The sequence below is a fragment of the Podarcis gaigeae genome (genome assembly GCF_964106915.1).
Source record: "Podarcis gaigeae genome assembly, chromosome: 4".
NCBI lineage: Eukaryota > Metazoa > Chordata > Lepidosauria > Squamata > Lacertidae > Podarcis > Podarcis gaigeae.
The window spans coordinates 58,369,901-58,380,121 of record NC_139677.1 but is presented as its reverse complement, the minus strand read 5'-3'; the positions used below and the strand labels follow the sequence as shown (position 1 = coordinate 58,380,121).

The 10,221-nt window shown below is 38.4% G+C and overlaps 1 long non-coding RNA gene across 1 annotated transcript in view; it reads right to left on the bottom strand.

Annotated features, from left to right (window-relative positions):
- Positions 1-4,046: 4,046 nt before the first annotated feature.
- The window catches only part of LOC310842813, a 78,913-nt gene continuing 72,738 nt past the window's right edge, over positions 4,047-10,221 (bottom strand). The window contains exon 5 of the long non-coding RNA XR_014563354.1: positions 4,047-4,175. This is a non-coding gene — a long non-coding RNA (uncharacterized lncRNA). The remainder of the gene's footprint in view (positions 4,176-10,221) is intronic.

Below are 10,221 nucleotides of genomic sequence, written 5' to 3'. Positions count from 1 at the left end.
GGCTAAATGAGTGAGATACTTTTAACTGCTGAATATTCAATTAATTTCTTCTTTGCTCATGTAAGTCTGAAATAAATGAGTTGGTCCCTACCATCATCTATGTATCTCCCCACCTTCTCTGTTATCCATGTAATTTATATGAAAGGATGTCTGTGTGACTGAGGGACAAGAGAGCTGTGTAGCTGCCCACCACCTTTTTAGATACTTTCATTTCCCTTCCCCAAATGTTCATATGTTAGGCATAGACATCTACACCATGGAAGCCTACACATGTAGATCTGTAGATCTACATTCATTCAGTGGTGCTACAATATTGGAGCTCCAGAATGTGTGAGTGCAGAGGTCTTCACATGTAGGCTTCCCAAATAAAGATGTACACACATAGTTCATGAACATTTAAGGAACAGGACCAAGAAGCCACTCTAACACTCTGCAAACCAGGGTTCTTGCAGCATAATACTTCTTTTTTGCAGTAGTAGTAGTAAGGTTTCCTAACTTTTAGAATATTAGTGGCTAGAGTCTTCTCTATATAAGGCAAGAGAAATTAACATTTTTAAGTTCTTTCCCCACCATGCCAAAAAACCCAACTCTATGAAAAATAGTGGGAGATGATGACAAATGTAAACATGTTTTTAAGCTAGTACACTTTCTGATCACTGCTGGAACAGAAAACAGAGGATAATTGAAATTTGATGGGAGTAAATCTACCTTCCTTCATGGTCCTCAATTTATTATAGAACAACATGCATTTCTTTAAACTGCATTTCTGTCTCACATATACACCAACAGCAGGAGAAAGGCACAAACATCCTTGAAGGGGCACATATGATAAGGGTCATAATGTGGCTGGAACAACATAATGTATCAATGAAAGTGGCTTTTAGAGGTCCTTGCTCAATCATTCTTTCTCAGGGATTGAATCTCTGAGATGGGAAAATCCATGAGACTTCACTCTATGTATTTACTGGTCTTTGTGTTATTGAGACCTCATCCATCATTGTTATACTGTTCCCCAAAGTCATATTTTCAATGAAGTGACAGGCAGATAGAATTAATATTCTGATATGATGCAGGCTTTGGGAGCCTGTTTCATTAGTATGGATTTATTTATTTAACAAAATCTGAATACTGCTTAACTGTAAATAAAACCTTTAAGCGGTTTAAGTGCCAAGTCTCACAAGGTACACCTACTGCAATATCAACAGTGACCTCAATTCTCCTTGTGACCTCAGTTCTCATTATGTAACCAAAATAACAACACCCACAACAAGAGGTGGTAGCAGAAAAATGAGGAGAACTTTGAGGTGGGCAGGGGGAAGGAAATAAAAGGAAGAAGCCTAAGAGAGTGCCCTATCTCTATTCAGTTTCTCTAAATTACTATATCTGTGAAGGGGCCCTCTTCACACCTGACAGCTACAGTCCTTCCTGTAACACACTTTTTGAATTAATTATACTTACATAGGGCACTATCAGTCTAAACATTTTCACTAGGACATGTAGTTGTAATTGTGCAGTAGAACTTCACTGCCCTCTCAGCTCCATGTGTATCACCTGGGCAGCTCATAAATCTGCTCCGAAGGGTTGGGGAGACCCCTGAAACAGATTTAGGGGTCACACAGGGGCTCATGGATAGCAGAGATGGAATTCTCTTGGGCAACTAAAACTTCCTTTGCTGGACGAACTGTTTAGTTGGATAATAAAATGATACCAAGTTGATATCAATATCAACATTTGAATGACACATGAACACTACTGGCTTGCATAAGGGGTGGGGAAACTTTTTTGTACCATATGCTAGAACCTTATCAGGATCAGCCTCATGGGCCAAATTTGACTAGGAAGAGCTATCCACCTGTTAGTCACATGGCATCATTATGACACTCTCTGCCAAACCTCTTTCTGAGGCTCCTCTACCCCACTTTTAATGCCACTTTAGCTTCAAAGAGCAAAGGGCTTTAACCTCTGCCTCTCAGTTGATAAGTGAAGATTAGCTTCTTCTGCCATGGCTATGCAATCCTTTCCGCTGCTCAGAACAGGGTGCACAGCCCATGCAGGATTAAATTCTGTCCTCCCGCCCATCAGCTGATGTCACCAGTGATGTCAGTTGATGGGCAGGTGGGTATGGTTTGGAGAAAATGGCCTCATGGGCCAAACTGAACTCTCTGGTGGGTCATGATTGGCCCATGAGCCAGATGTTTCCCACCCTTGGGTTTATACTGAGTTGCTGTAAAATTTCACTCCATCAATTTTAATGTGCATATGGTTTATTACACAGAACCAAGGAGTTCAACAACCAAAGAGCCGAAGCAAGTTTCTAAGATAACCCTGCCCCTGGGGGGGAAAACCCCCATCAAACACCAGCTTTTCAAATTTCAAACGCCCATGCCAGAAATAATATTAGAAAAACTCAGAGATTTCTTAATACTCTTTCTGGCATTGGTGTTGTAGTTTCGGATTAGTAACAGAAGCTTAATTACTTATGCTTCAGGTGCCCCACAGGATGGCCCATTAGTAGCTAAAAGGCTTACTGCATGTTGCCAAATCATGTGTAGCATGGGAGGACTTGGGAAGTCTCTGGCAATACATTGGCATAGCAGGTGTCCCTTCTGGTCTCCAGATGGAGGCATTGTTTTCTCCTGGATTTTTTAAAAATGTAGACTAGAACAGCTTGAAAAAAAAAAAAAAAAAAAAAAGAGGAGATAAAAGGACCCATGGAAGGAGAGAATGGGAAGTCACAAAATTTTATTTATTTATTTATTTTGTTTTCTATTCTTTTATGATTTCAAAATTTTATCCAATATTATTTCAGAGATTGTTTTTCCTATTAAGGTAAAGGTAAAGGTACCCCTGCCCGTACGGGCCAGTCTTGACAGACTCTGGGGTTGTGCGCCCATCTCACTTAAGAGGCCAGGGGCCAGCGCTGTCCGGAGACACTTCCAGGTCACGTGGCCAGCGTGACAAAGCTGCATCTGGTGAGCCAGCGCAGCACACGGAAACGCCGTTTACCTTCCCGCCAGTAAGCGGTCCCTATTTATCTACTTGCACCTGGGGGTGCTTTCGAACTGCTAGGTTGGCAGGTGCTGGGACCGAGCAATGGGAGCGCACCCCGCCGCGGGGATTCGAACCACCGACCTTTCGATCAGCAAGCCCTAGACGCTGAGGCTTTAACCCACAGTGCCTATTATTTTTGTATTATTTCTGTTTATGCTCTGCCGATATTGAAATGTATCAGAAATGCAAATCATAATTTAAAAAATAGCTTTCATTTGGCATAACTGTAAGACTAAGAAGCACTTCATTTACAATAGGAGGATAGGAAAAACAGTGGATAAATGCTTCTCTCAAAACTGAGTTGCAGCCAGCCCTGAGTGGTGAGCTGTGTGCATTTCCCCCATTCAATCCAACGGAAGACTGGTGCAGTGATAATACATCTGCAGAGCAAATCAAGTGAAATGTATGTGGGTTGTTGTTTTTTAAATCTACATAACATTTGCAAGAACAGCAGTACTGGAATGTTTGTGTTGTGTAGGTGATAGATAGATAGATGATAGATAGATGATAGATAGATAGATAGATAGATAGATAGATAGATAGAGATAGATAGATAGATAGATAGATAGATAGATAGATAGATAGATAGATAGATGATAGATGATAGATAGATAGAGACAGATAGATGATAGATAGATAGATAGATAGATAGATGATAGATAGATGATAGATAGATAGATAGATAGATAGATGATAGATAGATGATAGAGAGATACACATACATACATACAAACACAATATAGGCGATATATAGATATGTCAATATATTGACATATATTGAAAGAAAGGAAGCAAAGGAAAGGAAAGAGCACAACAGGTCCATTCAACTTTCTCTTAAAATGGGTTTAAAAGTAGCTGGTGCTAATATAGGAAAAAGATAGAGCTATTAACATTGCAAATTGATGCTAATATTGGAGAAATATATAGTTCTAGACATTGCTAGATGCAGATCAACAGATATTACTTATGTAAAATATTGTTACCTTAAATGCTAACTGTTCTTGAGGTAATTTACAATAAATATGGCGAAATAGATAATCAGAATGTTGGTCTCTCACTAAGTGGGGGTTTCCCTAGCCAGGTTCTTAATGATGTGCTTTCTGGCTTGCTTCGCTAAGAAGGAACTAGGGGAGAAAATGTGTTTATAATTGTTTCTTCAGTGATCAGATGTTCCAGCTGTCTCTTTTGTTGAATCACTGGAATACATAAATCCTTGAGGAACTAGGAATGCCTAGAAATGAGGAACACTAGAAATGTCTGGCAAACAAGCCAGTTGTTGGAATCCCGTAGAGGGCTTTCAAAACAGCCAGATGTTGGAATCCCTCAGAGGGCAAGTCTTCCTCATTTGGTCTCCTGGCTCCTGACTACAGACACAAATAGCAGCCATTGTGGGAAGCTGTTTGGAAGTCCACCTCCATCCTGTAAAAAATTTATGGTGCAAGTGCTGATCAGATCCTTTACAAAGAATACACATTATAGTTCCTAACACATGTAAGGAGAGTTCAACCTCTCTCTTTACCCCCAATTCAAACTGCCAGCAGTTATCTCTATAATCTAATCTTCCAGACTTACAGCACTGCAGAAACAATGCATATAATAGAGGAATAGTTATATATAAAAAAATCAAAATCAGCTACAACCACCTTTAAATATAATAAAGGGAAACAGTTATCTTTCTAGGGGAAAATAGCAAAGAAGAATGCAGTCTCAAAGGAGCTTCAAACAACATTATTAAAAACTCTCCTCTCTGGAGATCTGTGAAATGTAGTAATTGTCACATGCAAACCACACAAAAGTAGGGATAATGGGAGATAACTATTTCATATAGGCATACAGTATTTCAGAGGGGGGAAGGTAAATCTATAAATACACTCCAGTGCCTTACTGGATTGCATTCACAAACACAGAGTATAACTGTTTCAGCCATTGCAAATATTTGATTTAAGAAACCAGAAAAAGAGACAGGAGCACCAAGAAATAGATGTATTTCAAATAAATACTTCAAATATTAAACTCGCTCATAGAGTGCAACTTCTTCACCTTTACCTTAGTCATTTTCTGCTTACCTTTATTTCTCCAGATAAATGGTTTTGGGCTGACTCATAAGGTAAAAGGTATGTCCATTTTGCTTGGTCAGCACTTGGGACATTATCAGTGGCTACTAGTCACAAGAGCTATGCTTCGAAATGCCAGTTGCTGGAAACCACAGGAGGGGAGAGTATGTTTGTACCCAGCTCCTGCTTGCTGCCTTTTCATAGACATCTGGTTGGCCATGGTGAGATCATGATCCATCAGGCCCTTCTTATATTCTTTGGTTTCCTTTTAGGAAGCACATCCTAAACCAAATGAGCCATAATGGAAGAAACATATTCACATTAGGTTTGAAACAGATGAATTAAAAACTCAATCTTTCCCATGCAGAAGCATGTGCCATGATAAAAATATATAAAGTCATGGGTTTTAGAAGAAAAATGTCAATGCCATACACAACCTGATACACCAACTCTATTTTTTTCCTCGCTTAAAAAAATACGGTCTCAGATAACCTTCTACATTATTATTTTTTTAAAAAAAATGTGCAGCTTTGGAATTTTCAATCCATGCATATTTGCAGGAGTTTTTTTACATTCACAATTTTTTTTTACATTCACAATTTATTTATTTTTTACATTCACAATATTTTTTTACATTCACAAAATATGAGAACTAGGACATACTTGATGACATGATAGGTATAGATTTACAAACACACAAAAATCTGAAACATTCTGAAACAACCCATTGAAATCATGTTTAGGATTTTTAGCAATGGCAAACTAGATGTTCCTAGATGCCACCATGGATGGAGAAGCAAGTTCAGGTTCATGTCTCCTCCATGATTCTATAATTCTGCAACTCTCTGAATTCCATGCATAAATAAGTAAGCACAAGCAATTTCCACAATATAGATAATTGAATATGTTTTGCAAGTGTGATGCAACACTGAAAATTTGGGAATGCATACAGTTCATGATCGTCTCAGAATCAAAGTTAATTTGATTGTGAGTGATGTCAAGGTTAGTAGCCCAGAGTCTCCATTAATTTAGTTCAGGGGGAAAAACATCATCAGTAAATTAGTGTAAATTGGTAAAGTAACTGTATTAGTGGATTCCAGGCTTACCTGTCACATTTAATCAGTTAACTGCATGTGTGCTATCGTGCACGTAAAGAATTTCAGAAAGCTATCTCTGTACATGTATATGTTCAGAAATCATTACAATTAGAAATATAATTTACTTGGACTTAGTTCAGATAGATTTTAGTTTTTGCCCCCCTCTGAGATCCATCGATGGAAGAGCAGTGAATTAGGAGCTGACTGTTCAAATCAGCGGTAATGCATGAACACTTACTCCTTTCATCAGTAATGAAATGTCAGTCCCCTGTGCTGTTGATTCTAGGCAAGCTGTTTCAAGAATACATAATGGGGGACAGTCTTGTTTTACCCTAAGCATGTGCTGTTCAACTGTAATGAAGATCAGAGAATCAGAACCAGGCAGATCTTATTTACAGAACATCCTTTGAAAGCTTCAGGTGTAACTTCATCCAGGAAAACCACTTTTTGTTGACTAGAAACGCAGCAGGTAAGCTTTTAATGACTGTTTGGCCACTGAGTTGGGTTTCTTTGGGGTAAGCCAGAAGTGACAACTAGGTTGCTCAATAAAATAAGTGGCAAACATCAAAATAATTGCTGTGACTCAGATGCACTTGTACAGTGTTCTAATAATCCCCTGTATTGATTTTATTTGATGTTTTCTTGTTTAAAACACTTTGATGCATTTTTTTCCTCCAGATCTTGTTTCACATAAGCTTTTTCATACATCGTACTTTGCTGCCAAATGTAACAATAACAATAATAATGAACCTCTTTGGAAAACGATAAGTTTTCTTTATACTTCTAATTATGAAACTTACTAAAATTTTGAATAATGTTTTCTTGCTTTCTTCTCCCTCTGTCTCCCTGCTACATTTCCGTACAATAAGCTATCTAACTTAAGAACATAAGTCCTGAAATATCAGGACAAAGGCCTGTCTAGTTAAGCGTTCTGTTTACACAACCAGATGCTTATGAGAAGCTCACAGACAAAACACGGATGCAGTAGTACTCTTCTGCTCCATGTTCCTCAGTGGGTAATATCCAGAGGCATGGGGATCCCAATCCTGGATATCATAAGCAGTATACTGGTAGTCATAAGCTACGCATCCAGTGATTAGTAAGCTTTGCTTCCTGAAGCCCATAAAAGAGGGTTTTGGAAGAGCTCCATCCCTCAAATTACTGGAATAATAATGTCTGCCAGGTTGGAAAGAAGTGCTCACCAGTAGTGGGATGTGTAGTGGGGCATCTATAGAGCCACCCTCCTGACATTGCTGTCACTGATGATTAGCTGGGCAGGACTGTAGCAGGGTGGCAGTGAGGCAAGGGCAACAACGGTGTGTTGGTGGAAGTAACAGATTGGTGACAGCAGACCTGTTGGTAAAACTGCAAGCTCTGACCTCACCACTGCCCTACTCCAGCGTTGTCAGTGTCAAAAGGTTGTCTCTACAGCTCTACCCCACCCCACAAGCTGCTATTGCAGCTCATGTTCAAATCAGAGATGAAAATTGGGTGCTTATGCACACCATCCCTTGACTGAGGTCCACTACCCAGAACGGTTTTCTACACAAAGTGAATCCATTGGTTCTGAACCCATGTTACTCATGCCAGAAGAAACAGATTTATTACACTTTAGAAATGATGGAATACAAAGGACATAGGTCATAACATTTTGTTTGCTGACTGGGAAAAGTTATGGACCGGCGTGTAATGCCCTAAGAGAGAATATTATGAAAATGATTTATAGGTGGTACATGACCCCAGTCAAGCTTGCTAAAATTTATCACCTGCCTGATAACAAATGTTGGAAATGCAAAGAAATTGAGGGCACTTTCTTTCACCTTTGGTGGACGTGCCCGAAGATAAAGGCTTTCTGGGAAATGATATATAATGAACTGAAAAAGGTATTCAAATATACCTTCCTTAAGAAACCAGAGGCCTTTCTCTTGGGCATAGTCGGACAATTGGTGTTAAAGAAAGATAGAACGTTTTTTATGTACGCGACAACAGCAGCAAGAATACTCATCACAAAGTATTGGAAGACACAAGATTTGCCCACCTTGGAAGAATGGCAGATGCAAGTGATAGACTATATGGAGTTGGCAGAAATGACTGGCAGAATCCGAGACCTGGGAGAAGAATCAGTGGAAGAGGACTGGAAGAAGTTTAAAGACTATCTGCAGAAATACTGAAAAGTTTATGAATGTTAAAATAATGTTGCATTTGGAAATAATAAGGCATTAGTGATAAGGCATTAGCTTAAAAAAGTATGCAAAATGCAACAGAAAAGGAGGAAAGATTAAAGTGATATTATGTTGAAAGTAAATAATATCATAAAGGTGTTATGAGGAGAAGTATGAGGAGAAAAGATTGGTGACATAATAGAATGAACTTAATAATTAGAAATGAGATCTGAAAGAGGGTAAGGATTTGCTGTATCTGATTGGGTAAAGAGGAACACAAAAAAAGGGAGGCGTGAGGAAGTCAAGAAAGGAAGTTAATTAAGTATGATAGAAAAAGTTGGAGTTTTTATGTTTTTGTATTTGGTTGGGTGGATTTTTTTTTTACTGTATTCTATATTCTAGTGTTTTGATCTGCTTTATGTGTATTTTTTATTATGTTTTATTCCTTTTTACATTCTTTCTACTTTTGTGGTGCCTATATACTTTTCTTTTGTGTAAAAACCTAATAAACATATTTTTTTTAAAAAAAGAAATGATGGAATACACAGGGGGTAGGGGGGAAATGTGCGAAGCAGCTATTAGTTGTAGACTTTCCAAGGTAACAATAAATGTGTTCGTAGATAAAGTGGTTGCCATTCAAGAAACCATTACTTAAAGTACATCTATTGAAATGAATGGCCACAACTAATAGGTCCAAAAATTTCAATAGGTCTGCTCTGAGTAAACATTAGTTGACTACCACTGAGTACCTGGACATACATTTTAATGTTAACTATGGAATAGATGTTAAAGATGTAAGTTTAATAAGCATAAAGTGCAATGTTTACGTGCACTGAAGTAAAAGAAAACCAACTCATGCAAAGGTTTGCATTTGCAAAGAGAAATTTGCATTATACACAGGAGGTTTCATTAAATACTGCAGAAAAGGTTGGATGTTTCAATTTCAGTCTTTAGGTTAATGGATGTCTTATCCTGAAAACCTGCAGATCTTTCTCGGCAGGAATGTGTGACCTGAGAACACAGCTTTTCTGTCAGTGATGGAGCCAGTAGCAGTAGAGGCTAAGCTCCATGATGAAGAACAAGCAAGTTGCTTAGGATCCTTCTCTGGGATCAGAGACAGAAAAGTTACTGAACTGTTTTAATGACAAAAAGATGACAGGGCCACATTGCTAGTTTGTAAAAGAGTGATGTGCTACAAAATAAATGTAAGCAAAAATGCAAGTATCTGTTTTATGACTGTTTCCAGTGCAACATTGAAACTTAATTTTGTGGTGGAGAGCAAACTAGGGCTGCCATACGTCTGGATTTTCCCAGACATTACTGGGTTTTCAAAGGTGGAATTGACATCCAGAGGGTGTTTCTGAAAGGCACCACTTTGTCCTCAATCTTAGGCAAGTCAATTGAAAAATTGTTTTTGGAAGGGGGAAAAAAAGCCTCAACTTTCCCCTGGTTTTTACTTTTTGAAATATGGCAACTCTACATGAGTTCCAGATTAGGGATTCCAACTGCAGAATCTATAACAATAGATATGCAAGGTGTTTCTATATTAGTTGATTAAATGAGGAATTCCCACTCATTGTCTCATAAGAATGAGCAGCAATTGACATGAGAGAAGATATGTGCATGAGCCTGCTGAAATGTGGAGATATGCTGCTTACAGTGGGAGAACAATGTGTCTGGAAGTACCCTAAGAAAAAAATACTGTGTGCTACAGAAACTACTAATACAATTTTGATATGCAGGTGTTATAGAAGCTACTGGAACTATTCCAAATTAAATGGCTTGCAGGGATAGCTGACACAATTAAACACATTGGCTAGGATCCAAAGAACCATAGAACCATCAGGTTTCATGCAA